The 26,678-nt window shown below is 44.0% G+C and overlaps 1 protein-coding gene across 4 annotated transcripts in view; it reads right to left on the bottom strand.

The window, feature by feature from the left end:
• Positions 1-26,678, bottom strand: part of CSPG5 (chondroitin sulfate proteoglycan 5) — a 104,355-nt gene that overhangs the window by 40,540 nt on the left and 37,137 nt on the right. The gene's annotated exons all lie outside the window — the stretch shown is intronic.

The raw sequence follows: 26,678 nt of genomic DNA on the forward strand, positions 1-26,678 counted from the left end.
CTCTCAGTCTGTGGCTTCCTGCTGCCCCCATTCCCCTCCTCACATCATGTCACTGCCCCTGTCACATGCAGTCCTGTCCTCACTGACACATCACTCATCTCCTGATATACTCTGTGCTGCTGGGGACCCTGCTCCTTCCACTATATAACTCTCAGTCTGTGGCTTCCTGCTGCCTCCATTTCCCTCCTCACATTATGTCACTGCCCCTGTCACATGCAGCCCTGTCCTCACTGACACATCACTCATCTCCTGATATACTCTGTGCTGCTGGGGACCATGCTAATAACACTATATGACTCTCAGTCTGTGGCTTCCTGCTGCCTCCATATCCCTCCTCACATCATGTCACTGCCCCTGTCACATGCAGCCCTGTCCTCACTGACACATCACTCATCTCATGATATAATCTGTGCTGCTGGGGACCCTGCTCCTCCCACTATATAACTCTCAGTCTGTGGCTTCCTGCTGCCTCCATTCCCCTCCTCACATCATGTCACTGCCCGTCACATGCAGCCCTGTCCTCACTGACACATCCCTTATCTCCTGATATACTCTGTGCTGCTGGGGACCCTGCTCCTCCCACTATATAACGCTCAGTCTGTGGCTTCCTGCTGCCCCCATTCCCCTCCTCACATCATGTTACTGCCCCTGTCACATGCAGCCCTGTCCTCACTGACACATCACTCATCTCCTGATATACTCTGTGCTGCTGGGGGCCCTGCTCCTCCCACTATATAACTCTCAGTCTGTGGCTTCCTGCTGCCTCCATTCCTCTCCTCACATCATGTCACTGCCCCTGTCACATGTGGCCCTGTCCTCACTGACACATCACTCATCTCCTGATATACTCTGTGCTGCTGGGGCACCCTGCGCCTCCCACTATATAACTCTGTCTGTGGCTCCCTGCTGCCCCCATTCCCCTCCTCACACCATGTCACTGTCCCTGTCAAATGCAGCCCTGTCCTCACTGACACATCACTCCTCCCCTGATATACTGTGTGCTGCTGGGGACCCTGCTCCTCCCACTATATAACTGTCAGTCTGTGGCTTCCTGCTCCCCCCATTCCCCTCCTCACATCATGTCACTGTCCCTATCACATGCAGCCCTGTCCTCACTGACACATCACTCATCTCCTGATATACTCTGTGCTGCTGGGGACCCTGCTCCTCTCACTATATAACTCTCAGTCTGTGGTTTCCTGCTGCCCCCATTCCCCTCCTCACATCATGTCACTGTCCCTATCACATGCAGCCCTGTCCTCACTGACACATCACTCATCTCCTGATATACTCTGTGCTGCTGGGGACCCTGCTCCTCCCACTATATAACTCTCAGTCTGTGGCTTCCTGCTGCCCCCATTCCCCTCCTCACATCATGTCACTGCCCCTGTCACATGCAGCCCTGTCCTCACTGACACATCCCTCATCTCCTGATATACTCTGTGGTGCTGGAGGACCCTGCTACTCCCACTATATAACTCTCAGTCTGTGGCTTCCTGCTGCCTCCATTCCCTTCCTCACATCATGTCACTGCCCCTGTCACATGCAGCCCTGTCCTCACTGACACATCACTCATCTCCTGATATACTCTGTGCTGCTGGGGACCCTGCTCCTCCCACTATATAACTCTCAGTCTGTGGCTTCCTGCTGCCCCCTTTCCCCTCCTCACATCATGTCACTGCCCCTGTCACATGCAGCCCTGTCCTCACTGACACATCCCTCATCTCCTGATATACTCTGTGCTGCTGGAGGACCCTGATCCTCCCACTATATAACTCTCAGTCTGTGGCTTCCTGCTGCCTCCATTCCCCTCCTCACATCATGTCACTGCCCCTGTCACATGCAGCCCTGTCCTCACTGACACATCACTCATCTCCTGATATATCACTCATCTCCTGATATACTCTGTGCTGCTGGGGACCCTGCTCCTCCCACTATATAACTCTCAGTCTGTGGCTTCCTGCTGCCTCCATTCCCCTCCTCACATCATGTCACTGCCTCTGTCACATGCAGCCCTGTCCTCACTGACACATCACTCATCTCCTGATATACTCTGTGCTGCTGGTGACCCTGCTCCTCCCACTATATAACTCTCAGTCTGTGGCTTCCTGCTGCCTCCATCCCCCCCTCACATCACATCACTGTCCCTGTCACATGCAGCCCTGTCCTCACTGACACATTACTCATCTCCTGATATACTCTGTGCTGCTGGTGACCCTGCTCCTCCCACTATATAACTCTCAGTCTGTGGCTTCCTGCTGCCTCCATTCCCCTCCTCACATCATGTCATTGCCCCTGTCACATGCAGCCCTGTCCTCACTGACACATCACTCATCTCCTGATATACTCTGTGCTGCTGGGGACCCTGCTCCTCCCACTATATAACCCTCAGTCTGTGGCTTCCTGCTGCCTCCATTCCTCTCCTCACATCATGTCACTGCCCCTGTCACATGCAGCCCGGTCCTCACTGACACATCCCTCGTCTCCTGATATACTCTGTGCTGCTGGGGACCCTGCTCCTCCCACTATATAACGCTCAGTCTGTGTCTTCCTGCTGCCTCCATTCCCCTCCTCACATCATGTCACTGCCCCTGTCACATGCAGTCCTGTCCTCACTGACACATCACTCATCTCCTGATATACTCTGTGCTGCTGGGGACCCTGCACCTCCCACTATATAACTCTCAGTCTGTGGCTTCCTGCTGCCCCCATTCCCCACCTCACATCATGTCACTGCCCCTGTCACATGCAGCCCTGTCCTCACTGACACATCCCTCATCTCCTGATATACTCTGTGCTGCTGGGGACCCTGCTCCTCCCACTATATAACTCTCAGTCTGTGGCTTCCTGCTGTCTCCATTCTCCTCCTCACATCATGTCACTGCCCCTGTCACATGCAGCCCTGTCCTCACTCACACATCACTTATCTCCTGATATACTCTGTGCTGCTGGGGGTCCTCCTCCTCCCACTATATAACTCTCAGTCTGTGGCTTCCTGCTGCCTCCATTCCCCTCCTCACATCATGTCACTGCCCCTGTCACATGCAGCCCTGTCCTCACTGACACATCACTCATCTCCTGATATACTCTGTGCTGCTGGGGACCCTGCTCCTCCCACTATATAACTCTCAGTCTGTGGCTTCCTGCTGCCCCCATTCCCCACCTCACATCATGTCACTGCCCCTGTCACCATGCAGCCCTGTCCTCACTGACACATCACTCATCTCCTGATATACTCTGTGCTGCTGGGGACCCTGCTCCTCCCACTATATAACTCTCAGTCTGTGGCTTCCTGCTGCCCCCATTCCCCTCCTCACATCATGTCACTGCCCCTGTCACATGCAGCCCTGTCCTCACTGACACATCCCCCATCTCCTGATATACTCTGTGCTGCTGGGGACCCTGCTCCTCCCACTATATAACTCTCAGTCTGTGGCTTCCTGCTGCCCCCATTCCCCTCCTCACATCATGTCACTGCCCCTGTCACATGCAGCCCTGTCCTCACTGACACATCCCCCATCTCCTAATATACTCTGTGCTGCTGGGGATCCTGCTCCTCCCACTATATAACTCTCAGTCTGTGGCTTCCTGCTGCCCCCATTCCCCTCCTCACATCATGTCACTGCCCCTGTCACATGCAGCCCTGTCCTCACTGACACATCACTTATCTCCGGATATGTACAGGTATGCACCATCAGACCCCCCCCCCCCCCGTACACCAGGGGAAGGGCCGACAGCAGCGCCACCTAAATCGGTAGGGTGTGACAGGTGGGCCTAGCATGTCCCCCTTTATATGGCAGCTGAATAAAGGATAACCCCCCCAGGCCGGATACCGGGACCCGGCGCTCGTAGTCGGCACTCTCGCCAAGGAAAACTGTAGCTATAAAAAGACTTTGCTCTCCCAGCACTGCTGCGGCGGCGGCGGCGGCCATGTAATCGTTCTGCATCCCGGCATGAATATTTATGGTCCGCTCGTCTAGGAGGCTGAGAGGAGACTTAATGAGCGATGCCGAAGACCCTCAAGGTGATTGAGATGGGAAAACAAACTGATGTATTCGGGGTGATGAGGGTCTAGCGGGGAGATGGGAAGCGGCCTGGAAGGAGAAGAGCAAGGGCAGGAGAGAGACGCAGGGGGGGGGGGGGGGGGGGGGAGCAGCATTACTCCACAGAGCCCCCTCTTGTTAAAGGTGCAGTGACCCAATTCTCTATATATATCTCTATATAATCCCAGATGTGACAACAGACGTGATTTATTCTTATAACGTTCACCATGAAGCATTTCTACTGCAGTCACACACATGTAAATATATATATATATATATATATGCACACACACACACACGTATACACGCACACACACACACACACATATATATATATATATGCACACACACACACATGTATACACGCATGCACACACATATATATATACACACACACACACACACGTATACACACACACACACATGTATACACACATATATATATATATATACACACACACACACACACACACATGTATACACACGCACGCACACACACAATGTATACATGCACATATATATATATATATATATATATATTCAATGAAGAGGCAATGGGCACTCCAGACTCAGGATTGGATGCCGCGGTGCCTTCCAGTGTATAATATATAGATGAAACCACCCAACACAGAAAACGGCGATGAGATTACAGGCGGCACTTCGCGGGCTGGTAAATAGGTCAAATTTATATTAGTGCATAAAGAGATCCATAGGGCGACGTTTCCAGACCGTTAAGGTCATTTCATCAGGTCCATAACATACATATAAGGTCCACAGACAATAAGGCTCAGCGAGGGGACGCGGAATACATGTGAAGTTACCCGTGTTCCCTCGCGGGGCACGCTGCACTCGCCGCGCTTCGGGCTCGGTGGATCGCTGCGCTCGACACACTTTATAAAATCAACTCCACGCGGACGTGGATAGTGGGGGTATGAAAAAAATACTCTGTGAAAACTTGCTGGGCTTTGTAGTCCCACCACAGTGGGAGAGCGAGGTTGTGTCCCCCCCATCCCCGATGCTGCACCCAGCCGCCTCCTTTCATGATGGCTCCGGTTGCATGACGTGAGCCGGACCCCGGATCCTGCCAAATACAATTAGGGTCCTGGCAGCGGCTGCGATGGGAGCGCTCAGGGTGAATGCGAGTCGCCAGTGATTAGCTGGCTGAGGCCTTCTCCACCACAATGCCAGTCTGTCTGTGGTACAATGCCACTAAGCCCCCTTTATGCTGCCGCCTGGATGTACTGGGAATGTGTCCATGCTCATCCCTGGCCTCACGTGAGTCTCTGTCCCACAGGGACTGGGAGAGACATGGTTCAGTGACAGAGCGAGGAATAACCTCCCTCCGAAGGCGCTGCAATGGCTGCTGTCGTCAGGAGACACATCCCCAGAGCTGGCCATACACCACAACGACCAGCATACATCCCCAGAGCTGGCCATACATCAGAACGACCAGCATATGTCCCCAGAGCTGGCCATACACCACAACGACCAGCATACGTCCCCAGAGCCAGCCATACATCACAACGACCAGCATACATCCCCAGAGCTGGCCATACATCAGAACGACCAGCATATGTCCCCAGAGCTGGCCATACACCACAACGACCAGCATACATCCCCAGAGCTGGCCATACACCACAACGACCAGCATACGTCCCCAGAGCTAGCCATACACCACAATGACCAGCATACGTCCCCAGAGCTGGCCATACACCACAACGACCAGCATACGTCCCCAGAGCCGGCCATACATCACAACGACCAGCATACGTCCCCAGAGCCAGCCATACATCACAACGACCAGCATACGTCCCCAGAGCCGGCCATACACCACAACGACCAGCATACGTCCCCAGAGCCGGCCATACACCACAACGACCAGCATACGTCCCCAGAGCTGGCCATACATCAGAACGACCAGCATATGTCCCCAGAGCTGGCCATACACCACAACGACCAGCATATGTCCCCAGAGCTGGCCATACACCACAACGACCAGCATACATCCCCAGAGCTGGCCATACACCACAACGACCAGCATACGTCCCCAGAGCTAGCCATACACCACAATGATCAGCATACGTCCCCAGAGCTGGCCATACACCACAACGACCAGCATACGTCCCCAGAGCCAGCCATACACCACAACGACCAGCATACGTCCCCAGAGCTGGCCATACATCACAACGACCAGCGTACGCCCTCAGAGCTGGCCATACATCACAACGACCAGCATACGTCCTCAGAGCTGGCCATACATCAGAACGATCAGCATACGTCCCCAGAGCTGGCCATACATCAGAACAATCAGCAAACGTCCTCAGAGCTGGCCATACATCACAACGACCAGCATACGTCCTCAGAGCTGGCCATACAACAGAACGATCAGCATACGTTCCCAGAGCTGGCCATACATCACAACACTCAGCATACGTCCCCAGAGCTGGCCATACATCACAACGATCAGCATACGTCCTCAGAGCTGGCCATACATCACAACGATCAGCATACGCCCTCAGAGCTGGCCATACATCACAACGACCCGCATACGTCCCCACAGCTGGCCATACATCACAACGACCAGCATACATCCTCAGAGCTGCCCATACAACAGAACGACCAGCATACGTCTTGAAAACTGGCCATACATCAGAACGACCAGCATACGTCCTCAGAGCTGGGCATACATCACAACGACCCGCATACATCCCCAGAGCTGGCCATACATCAGAACGACCAGCATACGTCCCGAGAGCTGGCCATACATCACAATGACCAGCATACGTCCTCAGAGCTGGCCATACATCACAACGACCAGCATACGTCCTCAGAGCTGGCCATACATCACAACGACCAGCATACGTCCTCAGAGCTGGCCATACATCAGAACGTTCAGCATACGTCCCCAGAGCTGGCCATACATCACAACGACCAGCATACGTTCCCAGAGCTGGCCATACATCACAACGACCCGCATACGTCCACAGAGCTGGCCATACATCAGAACGACCAGCATACGTCCTCAGAGCTGGCCATACATCACAACGACCAGCATACGTCCTCAGAGCTGGCCATACATCACAACTACCAGCATATGTTCCCAGAGCTGGCCATACATCAGAACGATCAGCATACGTCCCCAGAGCTGGCCATACACCAGAACGATCAGCATACGTCCTCAGAGCTGGCCATACATCAGAACAATCAGCATACGTCCCCAGAGCTGGCCATACATCAGAACGATCAGCAAACGTCCTCAGAGCTGGCCATACATCACAACGACCAGTATACGTCCCCAGAGCTGGCCATACATCAGAACGACCAGCGTACGGCCTCAGAGCTGGCCATACATCACAACGATCAGCATACGTTCCCAGAGCTGGCCATACATCAGAACGATCAGCATACGTCCTCAGAGCTGGCCATACATCACAACGATCAGCATACGTCCTCAGAGCTGGCCATACATCACAACGATCAGCATACGTCCTCAGAGCTGGCCATACATCAATACGATCAGTATACGTTCTCAGAGCTGGCCATACATTACAACGATCAGCATACGTCCTCAGAGCTGGCCATACATCACAACGATCAGCATACGTCCTCAGAGCTGGCCATACATCAATACGATCAGTATACGTTCTCAGAGCTGGCCATACATTACAACGATCAGCATATGCCCTCAGAGCTGGCCATACATCACAACGATCATCATACATCCTCAGAGCTGGCCATACATCACAACCAGGGCTATTTTTCAGTAGGCTCCAGGAGGAACTGAGGCCCTTATTCTAGTTCACTCTTTCTGACAAAATATTTCTTAAGCCCCGTACACACGGGGGAGATATATTGCTCAGCAATATATTGATGAGTGTCTCTCCTGTTCATCAGCGACCAGAGATGGTCGCTGATAATCAGGAGACTCTGCCGGGGGAAGAGGCAGGGAAATAGCTGATCGCAGGAGCAAGCTCCTGCGACCAGCGACCATCAGGGGCTGCACACTGGAGCGCGCACCCGGCGATACAGCACACACAAATCACTGGCAATATGGTCGCTCAGCGATATGTGCTGAAATTGCACCCGTGTGTACGCACCATTAGATGGACAAAACCATGTGCACTGCAGGTGAGGCAGGTGTTACTTGTGCAGAGATAATTAGATTTGGGTGGGGTTTTACACCTGCCTCACCTGCAGTGCACATGGTTTTGTCCATCTAAGAAATATTTTGTCAGAAAGAGTGAACTAGAATAAGGGCCTCAGTTCCTGCTGGAGCCTACTGAAAAATAGCCCTGATCACAACGATCAGCATACGTCCCCAGAGCTGGCCATACATCACAACGATCAGCATACGTCCTCAGAGCTGGCCATACATCAGAACGATCAGCATACGTCCTCAGAGCTGGCCATACATCAGAACAATCAGCATACATCTCCAGAGCTGGCCATACATCAGAATGACCAGCATACGTCCTCAGAGCTGGCCATACATCAGAATGACCAGCATACGTCCTCAGAGCTGGCCATACATCAGAATGACCAGCATACGTCCTCAGAGCTGGCCATACATCAGAATGACCAGCTTCCGATCCCAATAGTGTTATAACCATACTTGCCTACCTGGCCCTCTCCAGGAGGACACAATGCTCTGTTCCTGGACTTCCCTGCTAATGTATGATTGCCAGCACCTGTGGTGACACCTTTCTTATCAGTTACCTAGCTCCCCACAGGTGCTGGCAATCATACATTACCAGGGAAGCCCAGGAACAGAGCATTGTGTCCTCCTGGAGAGCGGCATGCTGGGAGGTATGGATAATGTATGATTGTCAGCACCTGTGAGGAGCTAGGTCACTGATAAGAAAGGTGTCACCACAGGTGCTGGCAATCATACATTACCAGGGAAGCCCAGGAGCAGAGCACTGTGTCCTCCTGGAGAGGGGCATGCTTGGAGGTATGTATAATGTATGATTGCCAGCACCTGTGGGGAGCTAGGTAACTGATAAGAAAGGTGTCACCACAGGTGCTGGCAATCATACATTAGCAGGGAAGCCCAGGAGCAGAGCATTGTGTCCTCCTGGAGAGGGGCATGCTGGGAGGTATGGATAATGTATGATTGCCAGCACCTGTGGGGAGCTAGGTAACTGATAAGAAAGGTGTCACCACAGGTGCTGGCAATCATACATTAGCAGGGAAGCCCAGGAGCAGAGCATTGTGTCCTCCTGGAGAGGGGCATGCTGGGAGGTATGGATAATGTATGATTGCCAGCACCTGTGGGGAGCTAGGTAACTGATAAGAAAGGTGTCACCACAGGTGCTGGCAATCATACATTACCAGGGTAGCCCAGGAGCCCACTGTGTCCTCCTGGAGAGGGGCATGCTGGGAGGTATGGATAATGTATGATTGCCAGCACCTGTGGGGAGCTAGGTAACTGATAAGAAAGGTGTCACCACAGGTGATGGCAATCCTACATTACCAGGGAAGCCCAGGAACAGAGCATTGTGTCCTCCTGGAGAGGGGCATGCTGGCCGGTATGGATAATGTATGATTGCCAGCACCTGTGGGGAGCTGGGTAACTGATAAGAAAGGTGTCACCACAGGTGCTGGCAATCATACATTACCAGGGAAGCCCAGGAGCAGAGCACTGTGTCCTCCTGGAGAGGGGCATGCTGGGAGGTATGGATAATGTAGGATTGCCAGCACCTGTGAGGAGCTAGGTATCTGATAAGAAAGGTGTCACCACAGGTGCTGGCAATCCTACATCACCAGGGAAGCCCAGGAACAGAGCATTGTGTCCTCCTGGAGAGGGGCATGCTGGGAGGTATGGATAATGTAGGATTGCCATCACCTGTGGGGAGCTAGGTAACTGATAAGAAATGTGTCACCACAGGTGCTGGCAATCATACATTACCAGGGAAGGCCAGGAACAGAGCATTGTGTCCCTAAAGGAGAGGGTCCTGTAGGCCAGTGGTTGTCAACCTCGGTCCTCAGGGACCCCAAATGGTGCACGTTTTCCAGGTCACCCAGCAGGTGCACTAATTACTCACTTATTTCACCTGTGATTTTGTGAGGTGCACTGTTGGGGGTCCCTGAGGACCGAGGTTGAGAACCACTGAGGTAGGCAACCCTGATATAATATAAAAGCGTGTATAATATAACATATATAAGGTATAGTAGTGTATATAATATAACATATATAAGGTATAGTAGTGTATATAATATAACATATATAAGGTATAGTAGTGTATATAAGATAACATATATAAGGTATAGTAGCGTATATAATATAACATATATGAGGTATAGCAGCGTATATAATATAACATATACAATGTATAGCAGCGTATATAATATAACGTATACAATGTATAGTAGCATATATAATATAACGTATACAATGTATAGCAGCGTATATAATATAACGTATACAATGTATAGCAGCATACATAATATAACGTATACAATGTATAGCAGCATATATAATATAACGTATACAATGTATAGCAGCGTATATAATATAACGTATAGTATATAATGTATATAATATAACATATATAAGGTTTAGCAGTGTATATAATATAACGTATACAATGTATAGCAGTGTATATAATATAACGTATATAATATATAGCAGCGTATATAATATAACGTATACAATGTATAGCAGCGTACATAATATAACGTATACAATGTATAGCAGCATATATAATATAACGTATACAATGTATAGCAGCGTATATAATATAACGTATATAATATATAGCAGCATATATAATATAACGTATACAATGTATAGCAGCGTATATAATATAACGTATACAATGTAAAGCAGCGTATATAATATAACGTATATAATATATAGCAGCGTATATAATATAACGTATACAATGTATAGCAGCGTACATAATATAACGTATACAATGTAGAGCAGCGTATATAATATAAGGTATACAATGTATAGCAGTGTATATAATATAACATATATAAGGTTTAGCAGTGTATATAATATAAGGTATACAATGTATAGCAGTGTATATAATATAACGTATATAATATATAGCAGCGTATATAATATAACGTATACAATGTATAGCAGCGTACATAATATAACGTATACAATGTATAGCAGCATATATAATATAACGTATGCAATGTATAGCAGCGTATATAATATAACGTATATAATATATAGCAGCATATATAACGTATACAATGTATAGCAGCGTATATAATATAACGTATACAATGTATAGCAGCGTATATAATATAACGTATATAATATATAGCAGCGTATATAATATAACGTATACAATGTATAGCAGCGTACATAATATAACGTATACAATGTATAGCAGCATATATAATATAACGTATACGATGTATAGCAGCGTATATAATATAACGTATATAATATATAGCAGCATATATAATATAACGTATACAATGTATAGCAGCGTATATAATATAACGTATCGTATATAATGTATAGTAGCGTATATAATATAACGTATATAAGGTATAGTAGCGTATATAATATAACGTATATAAGGTATAGTAGCATATGTAATATAACGTATATAAGGTATAGTAGCGTATATAATATAACGTATACAATGTATAGCAGCGTATATAATATAACGTATATAAGGTATAGCAGAGTATATAATATAATGTATATAAGGTATAGTAGCGTATATAATATAACGTATATAATGTATAGCAGCGTATATAATGTATATAAGGTATAGTAGCGTATATAATGTATAGCAGCGTATATAATATAACGTGTATAATATATAGTAGCGTATATAATATAATGTATATAAGGTATAGTAGCGTATATAATGTATACAATGTATAGTAGCGTATATAATATAACGTATACAATCTATAGCAGCATATATAATATAACGTATACAATGTATAGCAGCATATATAATATAACGTATATAAGGTATAGCAGCGTATATAATATAACGTATATAAGGTATAGCAGCGTATAATATATAACGTATACAATGTATAGCAGCGTATATAATATAACGTATACAATGTATAGCAGCATATATAATATAACGTATATAAGGTATAGTAGCGTATATAATATAACGTATATAAGGTACAGTAGCGTATATAATATAACGTTTATAATATATAGGAGCGTATATAATATAACGTATACAATGTATAGCAGCATATATAATATAACGTATATAATATAACATAGTCAATGTATAGCAGCATATGTAATATAATGTATATAAGGTATAGTAGCGTATATAATATAACGTATACAATGTATAGTAGCGTATATAATATAACATATATAAGGTATAGTAGCGGATATAATATAACGTATATAAGGTACAGTAACGTATATAATATAACGTATATAATATATAGGAGCGTATATAATATAACGTATACAATGTATAGCAGCGTATATAATATAACGTATACAATGTATAGCAGCATATATAATATAACGTATACAATGTATAGCAGCATATATAATATAATGTATATAAGGTATAGTAACGTATATAATATAACGTATACAATGTATAGTAGCGTATATAATATAACATATATAAGGTATAGTAGCGTATATAATATAACATATACAAAGTATAGCAGCGTATATAATATAACATATACAATGTATAGCAGCATATATAATATAACGTATATAAGGTATAGTAGCGTATATAATATAACGTATATAATATATAGTAGCGTATATAATATAACGTATACAATGTATAGTAGCGTATATAATATAACGTATATAAGGTACAGTAGCGTATATAATATAACGTATATAATATATAGGAGCGTATATAATATAACGTATACAATGTATAGCAGCGTATATAATATAACGTATATAAGGTACAGTAGCGTATATAATATAACGTATACAATGTATAGCAGCGTATATAATATAACGTATACAATGTATAGCAGCATATATAATATAACGTATATAATATAACGTATTCAATGTATAGCAGCATATATAATATAATGTATATAAGGTATAGTAGCGTATATAATATAACGTATACAATGTATAGTAGCGTATATAATATAATGTATATAAGGTATAGCAGCGTATAATATATAACGTATACAATGTATAGCAGCATATATAATATAATGTATATAAGGTATAGTAGCGTATATAATATAACGTATATAAGGTATAGCATCGTATATAATATAACGTATATAAGGTATAGCAGAGTATATAATATAACATATATAAGGTATAGCAGCGTATAATATATAACGTATACAATGTATAGCAGCATATATAACGTATATAAGGTATAGCAGCGTATATAATATAACGTATATAAGGTATAGCAGCGTGTATAATATAACGTATACAATGTATAGCAGCGTATATAATATAACGTATATAAGGTATAGTAGCATATATAATATAACGTATACAATGTATAGCAGCATATATAATATAACGTATACAATGTATAGCAGCGTATATAATACAACGTATACAATGTATAGCAGCATATATAATATAACGTATACAATGTATAGCAGCGTATATAATATAACGTATACAATGTATAGAAGCATATATAATATAACGTATATAATATATAGTAGCGTATATAATATAACGTATACAATGTAAAGCAGCATATATAATATAACGTATACAATGTATAGCAGCATATATAATATAACGTATACAATGTATAGCAGCGTATATAATAAAATGTATACAATGTATAGCAGCGTATATAATACAACGTATACAATGTATAGCAGCGTATATAATATAACGTATATAAGGTATAGTAGCGTATATAATGTATACAATGTATAGCAGCGTATATATTATATATCGTATACAATGTATAGCAGCGTATATTATATAACGTATACAATGTATAGCAGCATATATAATATAACGTATACAATGTATAGCAGCATATATAATATAACGTATACAATGTATAGCAGCGTATATAATACAACGTATACAATGTATAGCAGCGTATATAATATAACGTATACAATGTATAGCAGCATATATAATATAACGTATACAATGTATAGCAGCATATATAATATAACATATACAATGTATAGCAGTGTATATAATATAACGTATATAAGGTATAGCAGCATATAATATATAACGTATACAATGTATAGCAGCATATATAATATAACATATACAATGTATAGCAGCGTATATAATACAACGTATACAATGTATAGCAGCATATATAATATAACGTATACAATGTATAGCAGTGTATATTATATAACGTATACAATGTATAGCAGCATATATAATATAACATATACAATGTATAGCAGCGTATATAATATAACGTATACAATGTATAGCAGCGTATATAATATAACGTATACAATGTATAGCAGCATATATAATATAACATATACAATGTATAGCAGCGTATATAATACAACGTATACAATGTATAGCAGCATATATGATATAACGTATACAATGTATAGCAGCGTATATAATATAACGTATACAATGTATAGCAGCATATATAATATAACGTATACAATGTATAGCAGCATATATAATATAACGTATACAATGTATAGCAGCGTATATAATACAACGTATATAAGGTATAGCAGCATATAATATATAACGTATACAATGTATAGCAGCGTATATAATACAACGTATATAAGGTATAGCAGCATATAATATATAACGTATACAATGTATAGCAGCATATATAATATAACGTATACAATGTATAGCAGCATATAATATATAACGTATACAATGTATAGCAGCATATATAATATAACATATACAATGTATAGCAGCATATATAATATAACGTATACAATGTATAGCAGCATATATAATATAACGTATACAATATATAGCAGCGTATATAATATAACGTATACAATGTATAGCAGCGTATATAATATAACGTATACAATGTATAGCAGCATATATAATATAACGTATACAATGTATAGCAGCGTATATAATACAACGTATACAATGTATAGCAGCATATATAATATAACGTATACAATGTATAGCAGCGTATATAATACAACGTATACAATGTATAGCAGCGTATATAATATAACGTATACAATGTATAGCAGCGTATATAATATAACGTATACAATGTATAGCAGTGTATATTATATAACGTATACAATGTATAGCAGCATATATAATATAACGTATACAATGTATAGCAGCGTATATTATATAACGTATACAATGTATAGCAGCGTACATAATATAACGTATACAATGTATAGCAGCGTATATAATATAACGTATACAATGTATAGCAGCGTATATAATATAACGTATATAATGTATAGCAGCGTATATAATATAACGTATACAATGTGTAGCAGCATATATAATATAACGTATACAATGTATAGCAGCGTATATAATATAACGTATATAATGTATAGCAGCGTATATAATATAACGTATACAATGTATAGCAGTGTATATTATATAACGTATACAATGTGTAGCAGCATATATAATATAACGTATACAATGTATAGCAGCGTATATAATATAACGTATACAATGTATAGCAGTGTATATTATATAACGTATACAATGTATAGCAGCATATATAATATAACGTATACAATGTATAGCAGCGTATATTATATAACGTATACAATGTATAGCAGCGTACATAATATAACGTATACAATGTATAGCAGCGTATATAATATAACGTATACAATGTATAGCAGCGTATATAATATAACGTATATAATGTATAGCAGCGTATATAATATAACGTATACAATGTGTAGCAGCATATATAATATAACGTATACAATGTATAGCAGCGTATATAATATAACGTATATAATGTATAGCAGCGTATATAATATAACGTATACAATGTATAGCAGTGTATATTATATAACGTATACAATGTGTAGCAGCATATATAATATAACGTATACAATGTATAGCAGCATATAAAATATAAAGTATACAATGTATAGCAGCGTATATAATATAACGTATACAATGTATAGCAGCGTATATAATATAACGTATATAATGTATAGTAGCTACTGTTCTAGCAATAGAACCCCTCCAAGCGCCCAGTGATCACATGGCCTCCCGAGTGGCTCATTGTAATTATGTATCCAACACTATCCCCGGAAATACCAGGAGAGGAGGAAGATAATGGTGATTCCAAGCATACAGCGGAGGGGCATTGTGTCTGCGGCAGCCAATCCTGGCACAGGGACACATTGTTGCATTAAGCAATATAATATGCAGTAAGATGAATCTGTTCCCAGCCCGTTCCAGCACCTCCCCCCCTTGTCTGCTGGAAGCCATGCAAGTCTATGAGAGATGGCACTGAGGGTTCCCCGCTGCGGTACAGCTATAAATTACATAATCCCCTGGTAAATTCTGCATCCTGTGATTTGCCAACCGTTGCTGAACTACACGTTTCAGCATGCCCTGCCAGCTTCAGGACAGCTGGGACTTGTAGTTAGGCAATAGTTGGAGAACAGCAGGTGGCAAGAGCCTGCGTCAGAGACCCACTAGGGACCTGCTGGCTTCCGGGTGTAGAATATTAGGATTAGCGCATCATATCACACTGGCAGGTAAGTGGCCCCTGAGGTATGTCTGTCACCCTCACAAGACAGGGCACTTCCATGCGCTCCCAATGTTGCCACCCTAATCCTGCCCCAAAAAGCCTAATTTCAGGGAAAACCAGATCCGGCCAAGTTCTGTATGACACGGAATAGGACAGACATAAGCAGATAGGTGTTACATCCGTCTGCATGTGCGCTAGATGCTAACACTCTCATCTCGCTTCCAGAGATCCGTCCAACTGAGCATCAGGAACCATGGGGGCAACAAAAGCCAACCTCAGAATCCACAGCAACAGAAGGTGCTCACCGTGATTGTCTGGCCTGGGACCAGAAGGTGCTCGCAAATGATCGCACTGGCCTGGGACCCTAGGTCCAATGCGGCCATCTGTAAGGGGTCTCCACCTCAGAAGCCAGGTCTAATACAGTCATCTGTAAAGGGTCTCCTCTTCGGTCGCCAGGTCAAATGTGGCCATCTGTTGGGGCGCCCCTTTCGGAAACTTGGTCCAATGCAGCCATCTGTAAGGGGTCTCCATCTCGGAACTAGGTTCAACAATGCGGCCATCTGTAATACCCCCCCTTCCCCCTTCGGAAACCAGGTCTAATGGAGTCATTTGTAAGGGGTCTCAACCTCGGAAGCCAGGTCTATTGCGGCCATCTATAGGAGGTCTCCACCTCTGAAGCCAGGTCTAACGTGGCCATCTGTAAGGGGTCCTTATCTCGGAAACCAGGTCTAATGCAGCCATCTGTAAGGGGTCTCCACCTCGGAAGCCAGGTCTATTGCGGCCATCTATAGGAGGTCTCCACCTCTGAAGCCAGGTCTAACGTGGCCATCTGTAAGGGGTCTCCATCTCGGAAACCAGGTCTAATGCAGCCATCTGTAAGGGGTCTCCACCTCGGAAAACAGGTCTAATGCAGCCATCTGTAAGGGGTCTCCACCTCAGAAGCAAGGTCTAATGCGGCCATCTGTAGGAGGTCTCCACCTCAGAAGCCGGATCTAATGCAGCCATCTGTAAGGGGTCGCCACCTCAGAAGCCAGGTCTAATGCAGTCATGTGTAAGGGGTCTCCACCTCGGAAAACAGGTCTAATGCAGCCATCTGTAAGGGGTCTCCATCACGGAAACCGGATCTAATGCAGCCATCTGTAAGGGGTCGCCACCTCAGAAGCCAGGTCTAATACAGCCATGTGTAAGGGGTCTCCACCTCGGAAAACAGGTCTAATGCAGCCATCTGTAAGGGGTCTCCGCCACGGAAACCAGATCTAATGCAGTCATCTGTAAGGGGTCTCCACCTCAGACGCCAGGTCTAATGCAGCCATCTGTAAGGGGTTTCCACCTCAGAAGCCAGGTCTAATGCAGCCATCTGTATGGGGTCTCCACCTCAGAAGCCAGGTCTAATGCAGCCATCTGTAAGGGGTCTCCACCTCAGACGCCAGGTCTAATGCAGCCATCTGTAAGGGGTCTCCACCTCAGACGCCAGGTCTAATGCAGCCATCTGTAAGGGGTCTCCACCTCAGACGCCAGGTCTAATGCAGCCATCTGTAAGGGGTCTCCACCTCGGAAAACAGGTCTAATGCAGCCATCTGTAAGGGGTCTCCACCTCAGACACCAGGTCTAATACAGCCATCTGTAAGGGGTCTCCACCTCAGAAGCCAGGTCTAATGCAGCCATCTGTAAGGGGTCTCCACCTCAGACGCCAGGTCTAATGCAGCCATCTGTAAAGGGTCTCCACCTCAGACGCCAGGTCTAATGCAGCCATCTGTAAGGGGTCTCCACCTCAGACGCCAGGTCTAATGCAGCCATCTGTAAGGGGTCTCCACCTCAGACGCCAGGTCTAATGCAGCCATCTGTAAGGGGTCTCCCCATCGGTCACCAGGTCTAATGCAGCCATCTGTAAGGGGTCTCCACCTCAGACGCCAGGTCTAATGCAGCCATCTGTAAGGGGTCTCCACCTCAGACACCAGGTCTAATGCAGCCATCTGAAAGGGGTCTCCACCTCAGACACCAGGTCTAATACAGCCATCTGTAAGGGGTCTACACCTCAGACGCCAGATCTAATGCAGCCATGTGTAAGGGGTCTCCACCTCAGACGCCAGGTCTAATGCAGCCATCTGTAAGGGGTCTCCACCTCAGACGCCAGGTCTAATGCAGCCATCTGTAAGGGGTCTCCACCTCAGACGCCAGGTCTAATGCAGCCATCTGTAAGGGGTCTCCACCTCAGACACCAGGTCTAATGCAGCCATCTGTAAGGGGTCTCCACCTCAGACACCAGGTCTAATACAGCCATCTGTAAGGGGTCTACACCTCAGACGCCAGATCTAATGCAGCCATGTGTAAGGGGTCTCCACCTCAGACGCCAGGTCTAATGCAGCCATCTGTAAGGGGTCTCCACCTCAGACGCCAGGTCTAATGCAGCCATCTGTAAGGGGTCTCCATCTCAGAAGCCGGGTCTAATGTGGCCATCTGTAGGAGGTCTCCACCTCAGCAGCCAGGTCTAATGTGGCCAACTGTAAGGGGTCTCCACCTCAGACGCCAGGTCTAATGCAGCCATCTGTAAGGGGTCTCCACCTCAGAAGCCAGGTCTAATGCAGCCATCTGTAAGGGGTCTCCACCTCAGACGCCAGGTCTTATGGAGCCATCTGTAAGGGGTCTCCACCTCAGACGCCAGGTCTAATGGAGCCATCTGTAAGGGGTCTCCACCTCGGAAAACAGGTCAAATGTAGCCATCTGTAAGGGGTCTCCACCTCGGAAAACAGGTCTAATGGAGCCATCTGTAAGGGGTCTCCACCTCGGAAAACAGGTCTAATGCAGCCATCTGTAAGGGGTCTCCATCTCAGAAGCCGGGTCTAATGTGGCCATCTGTAGGAGGTCTCCACCTCAGCAGCCAGGTCTAATGTGGCCAACTGTAAGGGGTCTCCACCTCAGACGCCAGGTCTAATGCAGCCATCTGTAAGGGGTCTCCACCTCAGAAGCCAGGTCTAATGCAGCCATCTGTAAGGGGTCTCCACCTCAGACGCCAGGTCTTATGGAGCCATCTGTAAGGGGTCTCCACCTCAGACGCCAGGTCTAATGGAGCCATCTGTAAGGGGTCTCCACCTCGGAAAACAGGTCAAATGTAGCCATCTGTAAGGGGTCTCCACCTCGGAAAACAGGTCTAATGGAGCCATCTGTAAGGGGTCTCCACCTCGGAAAACAGGTCTAATGCAGCCATCTGTAAGGGGTCTCCCCTCGGTCGCCAGGTCTAATGCAGCCATCTGTAAGGGGTCTCCCCTCGGTCACCAGGTCTAATGCAGCCATCTGTAAGGGGTCTCCACCTAAGACGCCAGGTCTAATGCAGCCATCTGTAAGGGGTCTCCACCTCAGACGCCAGGTCTAATGGAACCATCTGTAAGGGGTCTCCCCTCGGTCGCCAGGTCTAATGCAGCCATCTGTAAGGGGTCTTCCCTCGGTCGCCAGGTCTAATGCAGCCATCTGTAAGGGGTCTCCACCTCAGACACCAGGTCTAATGCAGCCATCTGTAAGGGGTCTCCACCTCAGACGCCAGGTCTAATGCAGCCATCTGTAAGGGGTCTCCACCTCAGACCCCAGGTCTAATGCGGCCATCTGTGGGAGGTCTCCACCTCAGACGCCAGGTCTAATGCAGCCATCTGTAAGGGGTCTCCACCGCAGACGCCAGGTCTAATGGAACCATCTGTAAGGGGTCTCCACCGCAGACGCCAGGTCTAATGGAACCATCTGTAAGGGTTCTCCCCTCGGTCGCCAGGTCTAATGCAGCCATCTGTAAGGGGTCTCCACCTCAGACGCCAGGTCTAATGGAACCATCTGTAAGGGGTCTCCCCTCGGTCGCCAGGTCTAATGCAGCCATCTGTAAGGGGTCTCCACCTCAGACGCCAGGTCTAATGGAACCATCTGTAAGGGGTCTCCCCTCAGTCGCCAGGTCTAATGCAGCCATCTGTAAGGGGTCTCCCCTCGGACGCCAGGTGTAATGCGGCCATCTGTAAGGGGTCTCCCCTCAGACGCCAGGTCTAATGGAACCATCTGTAAGGGGTCTCCACCTCAGACGCCAGGTCTAATGCAGCCATCTGTAAGGGGTCTCCACCTCAGACGCCAGGTCTAATGCAGCCATCTGTAAGGGGTCTCCACCTCAGACGCCAGGTCTAATGCAGCCATCTGTAAGGGGTCTCCACCTCAGATGCCAGGTCTAATGGAACCATCTGTAAGGGGTCTCCCCTCGGTCGCCAGGTCTAATGCAGCCATCTGTAAGGGGTCTCCACCTCGGAAAACAGGTCTAATGCAGCCATCTGTAAGGGGTCTCCACCTCGGAAAACAGGTCTAATGCAGCCATCTGTAAGGGGTCTCCACCTCGGAAAACAGGTCTAATGCGGCCATCTGTAGGAGGTCTCCACCTCATCAGCCAGGTCTAATGGAGCCATCTGTAAGGGGTCTCCACCTCGGAAAACAGGTCTAATGCAGCCATCTGTAAGGGGTCTCCACCTCGGAAAACAGGTCTATTGCGGCCATCTGTAGGAGGTCTCCACCTCATCAGCCAGGTCTAATGGAGCCATCTGTAAGGGGTCTCCACCTCGGAAAACAGGTCTAATGGAGCCATCTGTAAGGGGTCTCCACCTCGGAAAACAGGTCTAATGGAGCCATCTGTAAGGGGTCTCCACCTCGGAAAACAGGTCTAATGGAGCCATCTGTAAGGGGTCTCCACCTCGGAAAACAGGTCTAATGCAGCCATCTGTGATAGAGTTTATCTTACTCAACATTATATTACTTATACCATAGCATAAGTCTTGTCAGTACAGAGTATTATAAAGACCCATATGTACTAGCATTATATATAATTATCTTGTGTACAGGAAGCTGAATGGGTTAAAATATATTCCTTCTGAGTTTCAGGTTCTGTAAATAAGTCAAAGTTACTAATTATACCCATATGGGGAAATACACTCTTCCATGTCATCGGAGATGGCATAGTAAAGTTACGTCAAACCAGTTATAGACTTTGTAACACCACACTAGGGGAGTGTAGCATGTGAACATGTATGTATTTGGTAATATCCCCTCCCATAAGGGGGAGGAATTATTTGTGTTACATGGTATAAGTATGTGACCAACGAGCTATGGTACGGTACGGTGAATAAACCTGTTTGAAAGAGACCGTCTGCAGTCATTTCTAAAGCTCTGAGATATCTGCATGCTCTGGAAAGGAAGGTCGCATTCCAAGTTATCAGTGGTGGCTCCTCCGGGATGACAAGAAGCAAGAAGGAATGCGTACATTTGTGTCTGCTATTTGCAGAGGGATCTGAGGTGAGTGGAATCTCTTTTAAAAATATATATATATAAATATATGTATATATTTTACTCTCTCAGAATCCCTGTTTTAGAAGGCAGAGCATAAATGTACACTTGCGTTTCTCTTGCAAACTTCATATAAAAAACCCATATATAGAGCATTTGGATATCGCACAGCTTTGGATATGACTGCATAAGTTGTGTTTGTTTTTTATTTATTTATTATTATTTTTTTTTTATTTATTTTTTTTTTTTTATTTTTTTATTATTTTTTATTTATTTATTTATTTATTTTTTTGGAGTTTTTGTTTGTTTTGTCAGAATTTTGTATGCACATGTTTCATGTTGTATGAATTGGCCATCTTAACGAGGCTTGTAAGTGGAGCGATCTGAGTCTGGTATTACTTCTGGTTAACGCCGGACAAAGTGCTCTAAAAGCGTTTTTTGTTGTTTGTCTTGTAAACACAAATAAGTTATAAGGTGTGAATAAAGTTCAAAAAGCTTCTAAGACTTTCATTTGGAATATGCTGTGATAGGCTGGACCTGCCTTATTACAAAGAATGCCCCTGGAAGCCATTTTGAACCAATTAGGATACAGCCCTTATAAAACTAGAAGTGTTTACGTATATGTTGGGGTGTGAGTGGCGGATTGTCTGTCTAATTTTCATTTAAACAGCAACAAGCTTAAGGTGCATATAACAGAATTGCTTGCAGTAATACATTTTTTAAGTGCTCAGAACAGGGTGCCTGCCTAGGTTAAAAAAAAGTGGTATCATATTATTGTCCTGATAGGTGGTTATGATATTTTGACTTAGATTGAAAACAAGGAACTAAAAGCCGCATCTATATTAAACTTTAGCCAATAGAAGCACAGTTGTTTTACCTTTCTGCACAACGTTACACACTGCTTTACGCACGTGGATAATGGCCACACCCACAGGAAGTAATTAATCCAATGGGAGTGAACAGTGGAAGGTTAATGGAGCGCTCCCCCCCCTAGAGGTTGTAGCAGAAGGGAAAGGTAAGAAATCGATCAAATCGATCGTTTCGATTTTTAGAAGGGCTAATTTTCATAAGGATAGAAGTTTAGATCCTGTCGCATGGAAGCAATTCCAAGTGACGAACGCACATTGGCTACAGGAAAAAAGGTTATATAGATACAGTTAATATATGGCTTACAGTGTTACAGGAATTACAAGATAAAAATACGGGAAAAAGAGGTGCCATTTGAAAGTCCACCCAAAGATCCTAGATGAGGCTAGGACACGCAAGCAATTAAGAATAAAAATAAGTATCTTAAACAAAGACAGACAGTATAAAAATCCAGATAAAAATAATGACATCCAAAGTAACTATAAAAAGAAATTAAAGTTTTGTTTTTATTTAAAAATCATAGGAATAAATAAATATGTGCCCAGATCAAACAACTGATCTGAGAAAATAAAAAAAAAACTTTATGTTTGAAAGTCTGCAAATTGGTGATTTTGGAAAAGGTATCCTGGCCAGGAAAATACTGTAAATTAATATCTTAATTTTCCCTATATTACCAATGAGCAGAATCAAATGTACAGTTTTGTCTTCAAAGTAGTGAACTAAAATCATCAAATTTGTGTCATTACATGTGTGTAATCATTTGTAATGTTTAATGTGCATGTCTAATTCATATGTATGCAATTATGATCTTTGCATTTGGTGAATTTTAATAGTAAAGTGTATTTAAACATTCAGTATTTAACATTTGAGCATGTTAAGGATTTTAACTAACTGCATGACAGCTAAAGGTCACGAAAGATCACGTAGCTGCTCTATGCTTAACGAAGTGTGTGTAACAGTGAATGTCTCTTTATGTTCAATGCATGTGACGTCACAACAGCTGCTATTGCAGTAAGCTAGCTACAAGAATCATTTTTTTAGGATTGAAGCGCTGATTTTAAAATTGTCTTTTTATTTTTCTTTTAGAAATCTGATCAGTATTTAAGTTGTATGTTTAATTTGTTTTTTTTAAAAAACAATTATGCGACAGTAACATTTGTTTTTTTGTCTCCTTAGTTAAAGATACGAGCTGACTGCTATTTTCTGTTCTCTTTTTATAGAATCATAGCAAACTTTTCAGTACAATGAAGTGGTTTTTTTTTTTGCATATCAGATATTTCTTAATTTTCATTGGGTATTACTACTTGAATTTTTCCTTAAAGTAAGAAAATATGTGGATATATACACACATACTCAAACACATATGTGTGCATTTAATAAGAACTTAGTATTTGAAGGGAACGTTATACTTCTTTACTATGAAATTATGAAATTGGAAATTTAGTTTTACGTTAAAAATGCAGTGCTAAAATAAACACAGTTCCTATTGTTGTTTATATGTGACTATGTTATCTTTCATAGCCGAACAATGATACTTTACTGAAACATTGTTACAAGCCACAGAGTGGCTCATTCCTGTTTTAGGCATTTCGTTAGAAATTTTCTGTCCTGTGTTTAGTTTGTATGGTCTCTCTGGATTAGCTTTCCAGGTTTTGCATTAGCTTTTGGGGTTTTGCCTTATTCACTTGTTCTTGTATTTGTGGGCACAGCTACTCCTATGGATCTATAGCTTGAGTGTTCTGTTAGGCTGCACAGGTGTAGCATGTGTGCTCATTAGTGGAATTTATAGTCTGTTTTGTGTCATTTGTGGGTATAGGCAGTTTCTCTCCCCGTCATCTATTACAGATTTTGCTGAAGTTATCCTTCCAGATTGGATCACATCCCAAGTACCAGACAAGCTGTGGTCTAAGGGGAAGATGGACACTGGCAAGCTGAACATACAACCTGTCCAACTGCAACCAAAGCCAGGAGCAGTGCCAGTATCCGTAAAGCAATATCCACTGAATCCTGATCAAAGAGTCGCCATCACCAAGCAACTACAAGCTTATCTACAGTCCGGCATCCTTGTTCAAAGTAGATCTCCATGGTCGACGTCTTTGTTTCATGAATGATTCATGACCTTAGAGAGGTCAACAAGAGACTGTTAATTAATTGTCCCATTGTGCCTAATCCACACACCTTGCTGAATCAGATCCCACCATCAGGGGCCTGGTTTACGGTGATCGATCTGGCAAATGATGTGCCCATCACTAAAGACTCTCAAGAACTGTTATCTTTTACACATGATGGCAAACAATATTGCTGTACACAATTACCCTAGGGGGCTGCTAATAGTCCCAGTGACTACTCTGAAGCCATGTCACTGGTTCTCCAGGCTTGGAGACCCTTTTTTTCTCAGAAGAAACTCAGCTTATCCAGTATGTCGATGACCTCTTGTTAACTACTACAACTCAAGCCAAATGCCAACAGGAAACAGTGTCTCTACTCAAGTTCGTGGAAGAACAAGACTGCAGAGCTTCAAAAGAAAAACTACAGCTCTGTAAGCAAAAAGTCATCTATCTTAGACATTGTATCTCTCAAGGCATCAAACACCTGACAGAAGACAGAAAGCAGCTAATACTGCAAGCCAAAGTACCAAAGACTGTGAAACAAGTCAGGTCATTCCTGAGCCTGGTGGGCTATTGCAGAGACTGTATACCTCTTGCATCAGTTACATGCAACATTATGCAAGGCCATCAAAACAGAGGGTCCACATCCAACAGATGAAGACATGGCTCAAGCAATTCAGCAACTAAAGTTGGCCAGTGCTTCTTCACCTGCCTTAGGCCTGCCAGACTATTCTAAAACTTTTCACCTTATATTGTCATGAGGAAAGAGGACATGCTTTGGGAGTGTTAACACAGATCCACGGAACAAGACAAAGACCTCTTGCTTACTATTCCAGCAGGCTTGACAATATCAGCCAAGGATCACCTACATGTATTAAAGCTGTAGCAGCGGCTGCTGTATTGAAGTACAAGTGCATAGACATTGTTCGTAATTATGAACTAACTATACAAGTACCACATGCTGTTACAGAAATCCTACGACAAGCAAGAACCAAACATCTTTCAGCGGCTAGACTCACCAAGTACGAAGTGTCCCTATTGTGTGCAACCAACGTGACAATCAAGAGGTGCACTACCCTCAATCCTGCCACACTCTTACCAGCTCTGTTGCCGGAACAAAAGGAGTATGAACATCAATGTTCAAAAGGAGGGAGAATGAGGGGGACAAGCGCCTTCTGTCAGCACAGTATCATCTAACACAGCCCAGAGAATGGAAGTCGATACAGAAGCTGAAAGTGAGGACAAAAAAGGAAAATACTAATACTTAAAATTTTTTCCCATGACTGTCTTGCTTTGATGGAACAAGAAACCCAGACATTGCCACACGTCCAAGATATGCCCATACCCAATGCTCATTACGAACTATATGTTGATGGGTCCAGATACTATGAAGATGGCAAGCCCTACACTGGATATGCCATCACTACCGACACTGAAGTAGTAACTTCTGGAGCCCTACCAGCACACTTATCAGCACAAGCAGCTGAACTTGTGGCCCTTACTAAAGCATTGGAGCACGCAGAGCATACAACAGTGAACATTTATACAGATTCCAGATACAGCTGGGGAGTGACAATGGACTATGGGTTGATCTGAAAAAAAAACAGAGACTTTAAAACAGTTACAGGTAAACAGATACAGCACGCTGACCTCATTAAAAAACTTTTTCAAGCATTAATGAAGCCACACAAAGTTGCCATCATCAAGATTCAAGCACA

This window comes from Crinia signifera, chromosome 5, assembly GCF_055691185.1.
Source record: "Crinia signifera chromosome 5, ASM5569118v1, whole genome shotgun sequence".
Taxonomy (NCBI): domain Eukaryota; kingdom Metazoa; phylum Chordata; class Amphibia; order Anura; family Myobatrachidae; genus Crinia; species Crinia signifera.